This window comes from Cannabis sativa, chromosome 1, assembly GCF_029168945.1.
Source record: "Cannabis sativa cultivar Pink pepper isolate KNU-18-1 chromosome 1, ASM2916894v1, whole genome shotgun sequence".
Classification (NCBI taxonomy): Eukaryota; Viridiplantae; Streptophyta; class Magnoliopsida; order Rosales; family Cannabaceae; genus Cannabis; species Cannabis sativa.
In genome coordinates, this window is record NC_083601.1 from 52,338,119 (window position 1) to 52,355,182 (window position 17,064).

General features: G+C 33.8%; 1 non-coding gene across 1 annotated transcript; it reads right to left on the reverse strand.

The window, feature by feature from the left end:
• Window positions 1–14,626: 14,626 nt before the first annotated feature.
• On the reverse strand, window positions 14,627–14,733 carry LOC133033812 (small nucleolar RNA R71). The gene has a single exon (XR_009685874.1). It is a non-coding gene; the product is annotated as a small nucleolar RNA R71 (small nucleolar RNA).
• Between the last annotated feature and the right edge of the window lie 2,331 nt (window positions 14,734–17,064).

Here is a 17,064-nt window from a genome sequence, read left to right on the forward strand (position 1 = left end):
TTTGAAATAGTTGGTTGTTTCTTTGTGCGCCAAGAAACGAGGCAATCTCCAAGGAAGATGCAAAAACCAGTTGTAGATCGTCTTGTGATGGGGCAAGATGCCCAATCTGAGTCGGAGAAGCCACGAAGATGTAGTGAAGAATTTCTTGAATAGAGCAGCCCCTGTCCAGGATTGCCTTTGATGTATCTTAGGAGGTGATGAACTGCTTGAAGATGAGTGGTGCGAGGGTTCGCCATGAATTGGCTGAGAGTGTTTACAACATAAGTAATATCAGGTTTTGACAAGGTTAGGTAGAGAAGCTTCCCAACAAGTTGTCGATAATGAGAAGGATTGGTCAAACTTTCTCCTTCATCATTGTTAAGTTTTTGCTTAGGATCCATGGGTGTTTTGCTGGGTTTGCTGCCTATGAAACCTGAATCCTCAAGTAATTGGAGTGTGTATTTTCTTTGGCAAAGAAATAATCCTTCCTTAGCACGGGCAATTTCAAAACCGAGGAGGTACTTGAGGTCTCCAAGAGCTTTGAGTTTGAATTTTTGATGTAGAGAATTCTGTAGCTGGTGTAGATTGGATATATTGGGACCGATAATGATGCTATCATCTACGTACACCAGAAGAGCTATGAAAGAGTCTTCGGATCCTTTAGTGAATAAAGTATAATCGGCTTGAGATTGCTTGAATCCTTCTTGGAGAAGAGCATCGGATAGCTTCTTGTACCATTGTCTGGAAGATTGCTTCAGGCCATAGATCGATTTGTGTAATTTGCATACCATTTTTGTTCCTGCATTAAGAGAAGAAGGTAGGGTCAGACCTTGTGGTATTTCCATGTAAACTTTCTCGTTAAGATCTCCATTAAGAAAGGCGTTATTAACATCGAGTTGTAAAATGTGCCAGTTCTTAATGGTAGATATAGCAAGGAGTAATTTAAGGGTGACCATCTTTGCAACAGGAGAGAAAGTATCAAAGAAATCTAGCCCTTCTTGTTGCGTGTAACCTTGGGCAAAAAGACGAGCCTTTAGCCTTTCTATGCTCCCATCACTATGGTATTTAATCTTATAAATCCAGCGACATCCTATAGCTCTTTTGTTGGCTGGAAGAGGAACTATAGACCAGGTTTTGTTGTCTGAAAGTGCTTTCAACTCGCATTGCATTGCTTCCAACCAAGCCAAGGTTTGTATGGCTTCAAAGTAAGATCTTGGCTCTTTGTTGAACGAAACTGCAAGGATGAAAGCTTTGTGAGTTTCAGATAAATTAGAATATGAAATGAATTTATCAATCTTATGTGGAGTTGAAGAATGATCTTGGATGAGTGAGTAGCATTCAAAATCTTTTAAGTAGCCAGGTGGTTTGGATTGTCTACTCGATCTTCTTGGAAGGTCCTGAGATATTTGTGGTGATGAAGCTTCTGGTGCAGGTGAAAATTCTGGTGTAATCGTGGGGACAGTAACTTGATGTGGTGGAACTGCTGGTGTACCAATGGGAGTGGGTTCTGCCTCAGTTTGATCTGAATTATTGCTGATATCTTCTATGCGATTTGCACCATTTGAAGCATTGTTAGAACCTGTGGGGTACTCACAACCAGACATGTCATTTGTTACAGAAAGAGGAATTATATTAAGAGAAAAAGGATCAATATTAGTATTCTCATTATTTAGTTTTTGAAAAGGATAAATGTTTTCATGAAACACAACGTTTCGAGACACAAACATTTGTTTATTATTTATATCATAGAGCTTGTAACCTTTTACACCTTGAGGGTATCCCATAAAGACACAAGTACGGGCTCTTGGAGAGAATTTGTTTCTCTGATTTAATAAAGTTGAAGCAAAAACCAGACATCCGAAAGATCTGAGATGTTGGTAGCTAGGCAACTTATCAAAAAGCAATTCATATGGAGTTTTGTTGTTCAACAAGGGTGTAGGAGTTCGATTTATTATATAAGCTGCTGTCAATACACATTCATTCCAGAATTTAATAGGAACTCGAGACTGAAAATAGAGAGATCGTGCAACATTGAGAAGGTGCTGATGTTTTCTTTCAGCAATTGCATTTTGCTCAGGTGTTTCAACACATGAGAACTCATGTAGAATGCCATGTTTAGAAAATAAATCCTTAAACACCAGTTCTGGTGCATTATCAGAACGAAACACCTTAAAAACCTGCTTAAATTGGGTTTGAACATAGGTCAGAAATTGAGGCAAAATGAAGTTAACATCAGATTTGTGTTGCATCAAAAATATCCATGTGAATCTGGAAAAATCATCAACTAAAGTCAAAAAATATCTGTGATTAGTGTGTGATACAACATGATATGGTCCCCAAACATCACAATGAACAATATCAAAGATTTTATTAGAAACCGTATTGCTATTTGGAAAAGGGAGTTTTCTTTGTTTAGCAATAGGACAAATATAGCAAGGAGAAGTTTTATGCAAATCGGACATGTTACAATTGAGAGTATTTTTAAGTAGATTCAGTCGTTTATTTGATAAGTGTCCAAGCCGCGAGTGCCAAACTTCATCTGAGACAGAGAAGACTTGAGATGGACTTGGTGTAGTATCAAGAATGTATAGATCTTTGACATTACTACCTCTTCCAATCGTCCTCTTGCTGGTTTTGTCATGCATTGTAAACTCATCAGCAGTGAAATAAAAAGAAATTGGAGAATTCTTAGTGAGGTAACTTACAGAGATGATATTGTATTTGAAAAGTGGGGCATATAAAACATTGGTCAAGACAATGTTGTTTCCTAGAACAACAGATCCACTTTGATTCGCATTAACACTATCATTATTTGGAAGAATTATTTTAGTTGGTGTTGTCTTACATATACATTGAAACATTTTGATATCAGAACATATATGTCTAGTAGCTCCCGTGTCAACTATCCAGGAATTTAGAAAAGGGGAACTTGAATGGTGTGATAGAATGATACCTGTATTACCTGTTGAAGTACTAGGATCACTACCATTCATACCATTAGTTTGAGAGGCGAGTAAGTTCAGAAGTTGCTGGTACTGTGCCGAGGAGAGTTGGGGGAGAATAGCGTGATTTTCAGTTGCAGCAGAGATGTTTTCTTCCCCAGTTTGCACTTGGTTCGTAGCTGCCTCCTTAGATTTGTTTTGCTTGTTGAAACCCGGGGGATATCCATGGATTTTATAGCACTTTTCGATGGTATGACCATGTATGTTGCAGTGAGTACAGTAGGGACGATTTCTTTTGGATGGATGTGATTTTCCAACTTGACTATCATCCTTTTGGTTCCCTCTTTTGTCCCCTTGGAATGCAAACGCCATGGCCGAGTTATTGTTGTTGATATTTGAGGCTGTTCCTCTTTGTTGTTCTTCTTGAGTAACAAGATGAAACACACGATTCACTTCGGGTAGAGGATCCATGAGAAGTATGCTGCCCCTAACTTGAGAGAATGAATCCGAGAGTCCCATCAAGAACGACATGATGTACTCCATGTGATAATGATCTTGAAGTCTCTTGACTCCTCCACAAGTGCATCCATTGCAAGTGCATGAAGGCCTGTAATTTGTTAGTTCTTATACCATATTGTTTTAAGCCTAGTAAAGTAAATGCTTATGGTCTGATTTTCTTGTTTAAGATTCATGAGATCTTTTCTCAAATTGTATATATGAAGACCATTTTTCTGATGAAAACGAGTCTTTAGATCATTCCAAATACTCGATGCACATTCATCATAAAGAATACTTGATGAGATTTCTTTGGAAACCGAATTTAAGATCCAAGATATCACAATGTTATTATTATGATACCAAGCATTATAAAGACTTTGATCAGAAATAGAAGGTTTAGGAATTGAACCGTCGAGAAATCCGATTTTGTTTTTGACAGAAATCGCGAGCTGCATTGCCCTGCTCCATGAGACGTAGTTGTCCTGTCCAGTAAGTGGTTGAGACACCAAAGCGTTCCCTGGATTGTCACCATGGTGAAGAAAGAAAGGGCTGGCTGGATCCTCCAATGGATTCTTGCTGGAAGTGATTTGAAGACCTTGATTAGCTCGATTTGAGGGATTTCCAAGATCTGTAACATCAGAGGGAATACTGGTTTGATTTTCATCTGTAGCCATTGTGCGGAATCAATGTTCAGAGAAAGAACACGATCGGAGAAGAAGATCGGGAGGTACACAACGATGCCGGAGAAGAAGACACAGCAGCTGGGAGGATCGGACGGGAAAGCCTATCTTTCCCGCTCTGATACCATATTGAGAAATGTAAAAAGAATGTTTAGACAGAAGAAGAAAGAAAAATTGAATTGAAAAGAAACAGGGTAGAGGCCAGCATTATATATACTGGACCTCATTACAAACCGAGTAAAGAAAACAAGACTCTAACAGACTTAACTGATCAAACCTATTAACTAACTTCTGCATATACACCTGACACAAATAACCGAAAATACTAGAAGTAGTACAACAGAGTTGAAGAACACCAAGACTAATGTAAGATAGCATACAGGGAAACAAGTTACACTAATACAACAGTATACCAGAAACTTAATAAGTTCTTTATTTCCAAGTCTCCACCTTGGCCTACTGAAGAATATATAAACAAACATATTTCAAACACATAAGAAAGAAAGAAATATAATCAAGAAGCATGTTGGTTTATCAATTTTAGATGGATATAAAAATAAATAAACCAATTTATGACTTATGAGGAGACAAAACAAATTATACAGAAGTACAGAGAAGTAAAACACAAGGCTAGGGACTAGGAATATATTCATTTTTAATTTTAGCCACGAAGAGACCCACAATTCCATTCATTCCATATACTCCAGTAGGAGGGATATTCCCCAGTTCTGTCACCTACAAAGCTAAAGAGTCTCTCAAATAACATATAAGACATACCCATCTCAAATAAAATGATCACTACTCGTAAGTAAATAGCTAAAGAGTCTCTCCAACACAGAATGCCTTAATAGGATAGGATATATACTATGTACTGTATATACATTATATTATAAAATAAAAATAAAAAACTCCTTAGCTAGTAACAAATAGACAAGTGCTTTATAGGATAATTAAGGACTGAAATTTGTGGACTTGCATACCGTTTCTTAGCTCCATCTTGGACAACTTTCTTCTCTATAGGTTGTTTTTCAAATGGGGGACAGCCATCACGCTTCCTAATAAGCACAAAAAGATAACTCGTAAATAAATTAAGCTTCATAACAACAATCAATTTTCTTTCTAAAAGTCTAAGCAAGAGAAAATGAGGCATCTGAGACATTCTCACCCAATTCTTTTCACGTTCTGAGTATATGCTCGATCAACTTTATGAAGAAAATCTTTACCCTTTGGTTTGGTGGAGTCATCTCAAGCAGCTTTTTAACATGCTCCTCGTATGATCATTTTATTTCCTCTTTCTGGAAGCAACGTCAAGTTGTTAAAATTAATCTTTACAGTTGTGTCTTCACATAAATCTGTATTCATAGGCATAAAACTCCAAATAAAAATGACCTTTCAATAGGCATAAACTTTCCTATTAAGGGAAAGAAACTAATCGAACCTTCATGCTCAAATAAAATAAGTGATAAATATCATAGTTTAGCCTAGTGCACAGTAAGATAGCTTCATAAAAAGATACCTAACTTGTACAGTAAAAAAGTATTAATGACACAAAACTCTCAATTTAACTCATTTTCTTTCTTCGATGCAGCATGAACAAAATGAACTGAACAAAAAATAAATGCTTGTATAACTTGCTAAAACAAATGCATTATAGTATTTACCATACTCTCAGAGGGCAAATCTTTTTCACTTTTACCTGGGGCCTAGTGGCAAATGAGAGTTAGTGTCTACTACTAAGTGCATATAAGAACTGAAATAGATCATTGCAAAAATTGCTATTACCTTAAGATAGTTGAATAGTACAAGGCACTGGACAAGAATATGTCGCCGAAAACTATATTGACACAAGACTTATATCACTAATTATAATTATAATTTTGTTTTTTTTAATTTACACTTCTAATGATTTCAGTACAGACACAGTGGAAGAGATATTCACTAATTATATTGATACAAGACTTATATCACTGTTGTTCATTGACGACAAGCTTTTACCACTCATGTCTTTTAGAAGAGAATGATGAGTTTTATTTTCTTTTTTATCTTATGAAATACTTTTCCATTCAAAAAAATATATATTATTCCTTTTCATGTTGGGAATTACAAAAGTCACCCTTTATACTTGAGATTCTCTTTTAAAATTTGTAACCTTGACGATGTGGTATGGAAATTTTCTATATGTATTATTACTAGTGAAAATGTACATCAACACTCATAACATAATGTCATCAACTCAACTTTTTATTGGCCACTAAATACTAATCATAAGCTAAAATTTATTCTGAACATAAATTAAAAAAATAGAGAAATTTGCGACTAAATCCCCATATATTTTTAAAGGTGATTCTACAATGCACCCCCTTAAAAGGGATGTATTGATGCACCCTTAATTTATTTCGGCATTCAGAAAAATTATTTAGTCTAATTTTTTTTCATATTCATGTATGTTATAGCTATTTAAGATATCCTATAAAATTTTGAGAAATTCAGAATAATTTACAATATAGAGAACAATGTTCAAACAGTTGATTTTACACGCATATAAAATAAAATAGTCACGCGTGCAATACACTGTTTGAACATAGTTTTCGGCGTGTTAAACTTTTTGAAATTTCTTAAAATTTTGCAGGATGTCTTAAATAACTATAACGTACATGACCATGAGAAAAAATTTGAATAAAAAATTATTTCGGATGCTAAAACAGATAGGGGTGCATCAATATATCTATTTTAAAAAGATACATGGTAGAATTTCCCTATTTTTAATTGTTATACACTTAATTTTTTTTTTTTTTGTAAAACCCTCTTGTCTTTAATTCTGCATCGTTAAATTTGGCCATTAAATACCAATTGAGTTTACCGATATGTACACGTGTTTTCATTGGCCTTAACAATTTTAATAATTTAAAGGAAAATTTGCGGTAAAAGTCCTCAAAATGTCACTTTGTTACAGATTAGTTCTCAAGCTCGAGAAATATCAGCAATAGTCCTCAAGGTCGCACCATTTGTAAGTCCGTTAGTCCTAAATTTAACTGCTTCGTGAATTTATTCAAGAGTGCCACGTGTTGAAACCTTATTGGTCCAAATAATAATTTTAATTAAAAATAATTAAAATAAAATAAAAACTAAAAAATATTTTAAAATTATAAATTTATTTTATTTTATTTATTTTTTCTGTCATCTTCTTCTTTTCTTCTTTTCAATACCCAGAAATTACCCTGACCCTTTCTCTTCTCTTTTCCCTTCGTCTTCTTCCTTCTACGCACATCCACAACCACCATGGCCAGAATCGATTGAATCCCATACCTAAAAAACTCATAACTTTCCAGCCGTCACCCACCTATTTTGGGGTTTCTTTCTACCAAAAACAAACATGTAACACCAACTTGTACCAGACCAAAATTTCATGATCCCTAGGTCCCAAAACCCAATTTTCCCTTCTGACCGATCTCGTGAGCCCACCCTCTCTCTCTCTCTCTCTCTCTCTCTCTCTCTCTCTCTCTCTCTCTCTCTCTCTCTCTCTCTCTCTCCCTCTCCCTCTCTCTCTCTCTCTCTCTCTCTCTCTCTCTCTCTCTCTCTCTCTCTCTCTCTCTCTCTCTCTCTCTCTCTCTCTCTCTCTCTCTCTCTCTCTCTCTCTCTCGTCGAACAGCCACACCCAAACCTGATGTCGGCCATTCTCGGTCCTTCAAGCTTGAAATGAACCTAGAAAAATCTCCTCAGTTGAATATCTCATCAGTTCAAAAAAAATTCCAAATCACATAAAGTAAAACTTAAACCCTAAAAACGAACAAAACTAAACAAAATGGAATCTTCCCAATTCAGACATCCAAATAATGAATTGATAATAAAAAAAGAGAAAGCCCAAACCTGAGGAATGAATCAATGGTCGTGTTCCTTTGGTGTGCTGCTGGTGCTCGAGATGGCGATGCTCTACGGGCAGAGCGGCGAGGTAGGAGAAGATCATTCCACCGAAGCAGACATGGTAGAACGGATCGATAAAACTGGTCTGAATGTGGGTTGGGGGTTGGTGGGTTTCTCCACGCCAAGAGAAAGGGCTGGGGGTTGGTAGGTTTTCTGGCAGAGTGAGAAGAAGAAGAAGACGGAGAAGAAGAAAAGAAAGAAAAAGGAAAAAAAAAAAGAAAAAGAAAAAAGAAATTATTTTTTAAACGATTTATTTATTTATTTATTTTTATTTTTAAAATTACAATAATAATTTGGACCAATAATATTTTGACACATGTCAATTTTTAAAAAATAAGCGGCTCAGTTAAAATTAAGACTAACGGACAAATAAAAATCATGAGCTTGAGGACTATCACCGCTATTTTTCGAGCTTGGGACTAATCTATAACAAAGTGAACATTTTGAGGACTTTTGTCGCAAATTTTCCTAATTTAAACAATATAAAAATTTATTTTAAAATAAATAAATAAAAAAGAAACAAAAAAAAAATCCTAAAATCCAAATCCATGGATGAACCCCTTTTCTCTCACCAATCTGATTTCACTCTTTCTCTGTGCGATAAACCAAAGCACCACACTACAATACTAATCGTCCCCTACCATCTGCAATCGTCGAGGAAGAGATCTAATCGCAAGGTGGGGGCTTTGCCGGTGCTAGAGAAAGGTAGATGAGGGATTGGAGTTTTATTTATTTGATTTGGGTTTTTTTAGGATAGATATGAAAATGGAATTGTTTTCTAATTTTTTTTGGTGTTGATTTGGATTAAAGTAATAGATTGTGGCTGCTGGTCATCATGGATAGTAATGATGGATGAACCAGAGATCCAAGAAGAAGAGAAATAACTTATTTTATTTTATTTATTTTTAATTTTAAAACAATTTTTTGTAATATTTAAATTATTGAAATTATTTGGACCAATTAAAATACGATACGTGTACATGTGCATATATAGTGGCAAACCCAATTAACAGTCAAACTTAACGGATTTAAATCCCTATCTATTTTTTTTTAAAATAAAAAAAATTAAATTCCATTTTTTATTTATTTACATTTAATTAGTTCAAAAATAATAATCTTTTTTTTTTGTCAAAAAAAAAAAAAAAGATAACATAATTTTTTTAAAAAACTAATTAGAAATAATAAGCCTACGTATATAAATAGACAAATCATGTATATTAGGAATTTGCTAATTACTCTATGTTATAAATAAAATCAATAATAAGCATACGTATATAAATAGATAAATCTGTATATTAACAGTATGATGAATATGGAAGAATTTCAAAAATAATTATTAAACTTCCAATTTCCATCAACATGGGATAATAAGGAAAATAATGAAGTAATTATTGATGAGGATGTTGGTGGTTTAATTGAAGAATTATATCATGAAGATAATGATTTAATAAGTCATAATAATTGGATGCAATTAAACTTCCAATTATTGCCAATATCATAAGATTATGATTTAATAAGTACCATTATTCTTAAATGAACTATTTTTTATGATAAGGAGCCTGTTGGTGATACTATGAAACACACATTTAAAGACTCTAATACTTCTCCTAATAATAACAATCCTCATCAACTTGGCATCTCAAATTTCATGCAACAACTCAATATGTAAGTTTATTTTATTAGTTAATTTCTCTCATTATATAATTTTATGATATATATATATATTTATTGATTTTGTGGTTTGATATATGATACTAGTGATGATCATGTGACTAATGAAACTCAAGTACCATTCTTGATGAATAATGAAGACTCTTTTGCTTCAAATTCAATGCCCTTCCGGCCACTAATACAAAATCAGGTAAAATTATATTATTATCCTATCTTCAATATATATATATATGGAAGAAGTTTCAATGGTTACATTTTTATTGTAACCATCATGGTTACATTTTTTTAAGCTATTGAATTACTATTAAATGGTTGTGATTAATTTGAAAATTAAATAAAAATAAATAATAAATAACTTGTAACCTGAAAGTGACCTAATCATTTATTTTCTTATAAAACTTTAATTAAGATTAATTATATTTTAAAATTAAATTAATTATAATTATTAATTAATTTTTTGCAATTTATTACTATATAAGGATCTTTTAGCAATTTATTTTTTTATACTTAAATTATTTAAAATTTTATAGCAAAACTTTTTATAATTTAAAATTATATACATATAATTTCATAATTTAAATTTTATTATACTTGTAATCTTAATTTTAAATTATTACACTTAATTATTTAATTTTTTTATTTAAATATTTAAAAAGTAAAAAATGAAATAAGTTGAAGGATTTTTTAGAAAAAAAATGGTTGCGCTTGTTATCGATTGATTAGCTTGAGGCCTCATACTTAGTTCATATAATTGTTACAAAATAATTAAATATCATTTAAAAATAATTAATCATGTGAAAATTTATTATAAGAAGAGAATTTTAATTTGTGTCAAGTAAGGATTTAAATATAAATATTAATTGCTAAAAGAGGTCTTGTTAAATATTTAATTAATTATTTTAAGAAAATAATTAATTATAATTAAATAATTCTAAAAAAGGAATGTCTACTATTTAATTAATTATTTTAAGAAAATAGTTAATTATAATTAATTAAATCTAAAAAAGGAAAGTCTACCTATTAGTAACCTGCTATTACAGGTTAAAAAAAAAAATGTAACCATATGGTTACAATAAAAATGTAACCATTGAATAGTCACCCATATATATATATATATTTGAAAAGATCTTTAAAATAATTAGAACTACATAAGAAAAAAGTGAACTCTTTCTTCATGATCCATGTCTTCTTCTGCTTGTTTTGAGTTTTGATAATAAAATTTTGTAAGAAAATTTAGACATAATTTAAGTTTTGTTGAGTTGGTTTGATTTGTCAATTTTGAATAGTTTGTTTGCTGAATTGATAGTCAGAATTATTTAATCATGCTCTCAAAACATAATCCTTAATTAAAAGAAAATAAAGTACCTTGGAGATTTTGTGGTGAATGATCACCTTCAAAACCGATTGTTACAACAGTAACAATATTCAAGAATGCATAAACAAAACTAAAACCAATCACAAAATTAAAATTAGACAAGAAAAACTTAGCTCGAGAATGAATGAATTATGGATCTTTTATTGATTAGGAATAGTCAATAGTATACAATTGAATAAGCCTAAGATTACATGCTCAACACAGTGAATAATTACAAAGAAATAGAAAATCACTTCTAGAGTGATACTCCTATTACATTCCTTTACGCACACTCATTATGATCTTGGACTCTCTCTCTAAACTTGACTCTGAATCTCAAGTATGAGCTTTAAAGATTGGAGATCAGAACTCCCTTTTAGAATAGAGAAACACTTATTTATAGTTGTTACATTTAATCCCAAAAGATTCTCTAAGAAATTAAATCATATAATCGATTCAATCACGAAATTAAAAAAAAATTTAATTGTTTTAGTTATTCTGTTCTTTTTAGTTATTTTGTTTTAGTTTAGTCTTTTTATTTAGTTGTTAGTCGATTAATTAAGCTAAAGATAGTTGTATGCTGCTGTTGATGGTAAAGTGTCTCTGAAATTGTAAAATAACTGTGTGATCAATTCTGTTAACTCTTTGAATTAGTTTGGATGCTTAAAAACCTGTGTGTAAATGCAATTTTGTTAATCTGTGAAAATTATTATAATTGTTTTACTATGGTTTGTGGTAAGATTGACAGACAAGATAGCTTAGAACTTGCATGTTTTGTTCTTTTGAGGCGAAATCTTTGACAATGTTCAATAGGAATATGATTTAGGCATTTGTTGGATAGTTTGAGCCTTTCTAGCCTACCATTAAATTTTTATCCCTAGTTGACCCTCTTGAGCCTAAACCTGTTTTTTTCTCATCTATTGAACCGAAAAATATATGTCCACACTGCTAATTTTGTCTTCACCATTTTATCTATGATATCATAAGCTACACAATTAGTTTGGGGGAGCCAAGATACCTAGTGTGAGAAGAAAAATAGATGGAAGAAAATCCTGCAAGATTGAAAAGAAAAGAAAAATTCTGAATTTAAAAGATTATTGATGAATAAATTTTGTTTTTTTTAAGGCTCCTCAGATGGATCTGTCAATCAATAATGCAGAAGCAGTATTAGAAAGTTTTAAAGCAGTGGTGAATCAGGTTATTATTATTTTCTTTATTTATTATTTATTTAAAGGAAAGATTGTTTAAAAGAACAAAATTATATAAAACATAGATTTTTGTAAAGTATTTGATTCATTTGTTAGTAAATTTTTGAGACAATTTTATTTTTAACATAGATGCCACAAAGTGATCGGGTTTATTATAACAATGTGTTCCGTCACCTTGCAACAAGCTTCGAGGAAAAACAAAGCCAAGGTGGTAGAGAAGAAGAACCAATTAGGTGAAAGAGAACTGGTTTTTAAAAGTTCTACCTTGCTACTAATTAACTCTCAAAATTTACTTTTTGGCGACAAAACTCGGGTTCTGTTAGCATTTTGATATTTTTTTTTTATTTTTTGTTGTTCACTGTTATGGTGGACTGTTTATATATTTATGGTGTACACATGACACAATTTAATTGGCATACGTATGTTAGGTTATATTTAGCCTATGTTTCGGGTCTGAAAAATAAGCATTTTCTCGTCTATTAGTATCTTTTGGAGCGATTTTACGTTTGATTTTCATTATTTCAGGTTCCCGGGGTGTCAAAGTTCAAATTCAGTCAAATGGTGAAAAAACGGGACAAATTGGCAAAAAAATTGGAAAAGTCTGCTCAAGAGGCATCAGTAGTCGCGACTACCAATGAGCCAGGTCGCGACCCTTTTTTGTGGTCGAGACTCTGGTCGCGACTTCGAGATTTTGGCAGAACCTCTGATTTTCGAGGTTTGCCTGTAGTCGCGACCAGCTTAAAGGCTAGTCGCGACTAGGTACGGACGTCGTGGTTTTGAGCTAATTTTAATGTTTCTCTCAATTGGAGGCACACCTCTCATCCCTATATAAGGAATACGACTCAAAAGGTCACCCTAAGCAGAAAAAGACCTAAAAAGTGGATGAAGGGGGAGAGGAAGCTATCTTGAAGACCCGGAGCGATATCACCTTCTAGTTTCTTTCTTTTACCCTTATTTCTTTCTTTTATGTTTAGTTTTGTTTCAGATTTAATCATGGATGTTTTTATTGTTTTTATGAGCTAAATTTCCCATTAAGGGAGGATGATGAATGTTGTTTAAGTTTATGCCTAGTTAATAAATAATTGCCATTCCTCCATCTTGTTTGTGAATACTATCTATATTTGTGTTTAATTCCATGTGCAAGTTTGATCACCTTTTACATGTTTAATGATCTCAATTCGAAATCTGAAAAGTGAGAATTGAGAATGCTAAAATTGGATAGTCTAGGTTTTGATGTGAAACGAAAGTATTTACATAGCCTTAGTCACAATTAGATTATTGCTTAATGCTGATTTCATGTTGATTTAATTAAGAAGTTAATTAGAGAACATGAGATTTAGAACCTAAAAGATCTGAAAAGAGTTAGGTTAATTCATAATCTGTCATTCACATTAAGATAAGGATAACAATTAGGTATTAACGTTGGTAACTTAACAACAGGATTCACCTCCCTAATCTCTCATCTTGATTAATCTTCATCTATTCTTTTTAATTTTCTGAATTATTTTCTTTAAATTGCAAAAAGTATTGTTTTACCAGATAGAATCATAAGTATAGTTTAGTAGTACTTAATCCAATTCCTTGTGGTTCGACCTCACTTGCGTGAGATACTACTTGATTGCGTATACTTGAGTAGTAATCATAATTTTCGTAACAAGTTTTTGGCGCCGTTACTGGGGAATTGTTTAAAGATTAATATTACACAAAATTATACTAACTTCTAGTTTGGTATATTTTCTCTTGCTGAATTTCTAAGGTTTCTCTTGCAAAACTGTTCTTATCTATTTCAGGTATTTTGAGTGCATGCGCCGCCAAGGGCAAGCAGTTATATTACCCGTTGACCCTAAAATTGAGAAAACTTGTAGAAGAAACCGAAGGAACAAGAGGCAGGAAAGAGTTTCAGCAACTGCTGAAACATCAGAAATCATGGCTGACAACGCTAATGCTGCAAACAATGGACGCAACAACGGTAATAATGGTGGTGCCGTTGAAGATCAAGCTAATGGCCATAGCTTGAGAGATTACATTCTCCCTACTCTTACGGGGGTGCAGTCATGTATCAGGCCACCGACAGTGCATGCTAATAATTTTGAAATCAAACCTGCCATACTTCAAATGGTGCAGTCCTCAATTCAGTTTGGTGGCCTCCCTTCTGAAGATCCTAATCTGCATCTCTCGAACTTCATGGAACTTTGTGAGACTTTTAAAGTTAATGGAGTTAGTGATGATGCCATTCGTCTGAGATTGTTTCCATTCTCGCTCAGAGAAAGAGCCAAGAGCTGGTTAATCTCCTTACCACCCAATTCTATTGCTACCTGGAATGATCTGGCAACGAAATTTTTGTCAAAGTTCTTTCCTCCAGCAAAGTCTGCCAAGCTGCGAGGAGAAATCAACAACTTCTATCAACAAGACAATGAATCTCTCCATGAGTCTTGGGAGAGGTTTAAAGATCTGATCAGAAAGTGCCCTCATCATGGTATTGAGAAGTGGATGTTGGTTCATAACTTCTACAACGGGCTAGTTGGTAACACTAGAACTCTTATAGATGCAGCAGCTGGTGGAGCTTTTATGAGAAAGAGTGCAAATGAGGCTTACGATCTATTGGAGGAGATGGCTCTAAACAATCAACAGTGGCCAACTGAAAGGAGTCAAACTAAGAAGGTAGCTGGCGTGCTAGAGGTGGATGCCATTACAAAGCTGACAGCTCAGGTTGAGGCCTTGACAAAGCTAATCGCAGAGCAAGCTAAACAAGCCCAAGTTGTTTGTGAGATATGTGGAGGCAATCATCACTTTTCAGAGTGTCAGGCAGATGTGGATGATTTGCCAATGGATCAAGCAAAGGCCATTGGAAACTATTCCCAAAACAATAATTATGGGCACAACCAACATGGGTTCTACCAGCAGAGAAACCAGCCCCAACAAAACCAACAACAGCTTCAACAACAAAGTCCTAGTGGAGGCTCCACTATCCAAGCTGATTTATTGCTCCAATTCATGATGGAAACTAGAGCCTCTATTAAAACTCTAAAAACTCAAATGGAACAATTGGCTACTCAAGTGGCAAAACAAGCTCAAGGAAATTCTCCTAGCACTAGTGATGCAAAAGGAAAAGAGCAATGTAAAGCAATTTCCTTAAGGAGTGGAAAAAATATGACGGGCCTGAGATGATACAACCAGTGGATGAGGAGATTAAAGATCAAACAGCACCAACTCAAACATCATCAGATAAGAAGATTACTGATAGCCCAGCACCACCACAACAGTCTCCACCAATCAGTATTGATCATCATGTGAAGATACCTTATCCTCAGAGACTTCGAAAGACCAATCTAGACAAGCAGTTTACAAAATTTCTAGAGGTCTTCAAAAGACTACACATCAACATTCCTTTTGCTGAAGCCTTGAAACAAATGCCCCGTTATGTGAAGTTCATGAAGGAGATATTGTCTAAGAAGAGAAAAATGGAGGACTATGAAACAGTGGCATTAACTGAAGAGTGTAGCGCCATTTTGCAAAAGAAACTACCGCCCAAGCTTAAAGATCCGGGTAGTTTCAATATTCCATGCTCTATAGGGGGTTCGGTGGAAACTAAAGCTCTATGTGATCTGGGAGCAAGCATTAATCTAATGCCATTGTCTGTCTTCAAAAGGCTAGGATTGGGAAAAGTAAAGCCTACAAATGTTGACTTTACAACCGGCATCGTTCTTTGACTCATCCTCGTGGGATAATTGAAGATGTACTGGTGAAGGTTGGTAAGTTTATCTTCCCTGCAGATTTCCTAATCCTTGATATGGAGGAAGATTCAACTATTCCCATTATTTTGGGAAGACCATTCTTAGCCACGGGCTGAGCATTAATAGATGTTCAAAAGGGAGAGTTAAAGTTGCGAGTGCAAGATGAAGAGGTCAGTTTTAATGTTTTTGCCCCAACCGACATTCCTACCTGTTGCAAGATTGAGATGGTGAAGGGGTCTTTTGTCAAAGCTGATAAGAAGAAAGCAAAGCCTAAAGAGTGACTTCGAACGATTCAGCGTCGTTGGAAAAGATTGATGTGTGGTAGTTCTGAAGGTGAGCTTACTCTTGTGCAAAACTCTGAAATCAACACTAGTGGTGGTCAATTTTCTTCATTTAGTACGAGGGCTCTTTTGGATGAAAAGGGTCCACCTAACCCTTTCTGAAAGGGTCTCAGGTAAGTCTCTTCTCTCTGCATTTTATTGTATACATTGGGGACAATGTCATATTTAGTTTGGGGGGAGAGATTTAAAATTTTTTATTTTCTGCACTTTAATTTTCTGTTTTAGTTAAGGAATGACAATAAGCTAGAGGATAGTTGTATACTGCTGATTAGTGTAATGTGATCTGAAATTGTAAAATAACTGTGTGCTTGATTCTGTTAACTCTTTGGATTAGTTTGGATGCTTAGAAACCTGTGTATAATTGCAATTACTCAATCTGTGAAAATTGTTATAATTATTTTACTATGGTTTGTGGTAAGATTGACGGGATAGCTTAGAACTTGTATGTTTATTCTTTTGAGAGGAAATCCTTGATAGTATTCAATTGGAATATGACTTAGGCATTTGTTGGATAGTTTGAGCCTTTCAAGCCTACCATATCGGATTAATACATCCCTAGTTAACCCTATTGAGCCTAAACCCGTTATGTTTTTAATTTCACCCATTGATCCGAAAAATTTCAAAAAATTGTAACCATACTACTGATTTTTCTTCACCATTATATGCATGATATCATAAGCTAAATAATTAGTTTGGGGGAGGAGAAATATTTAGTGTGAGAAAATAGTTAGAGGGA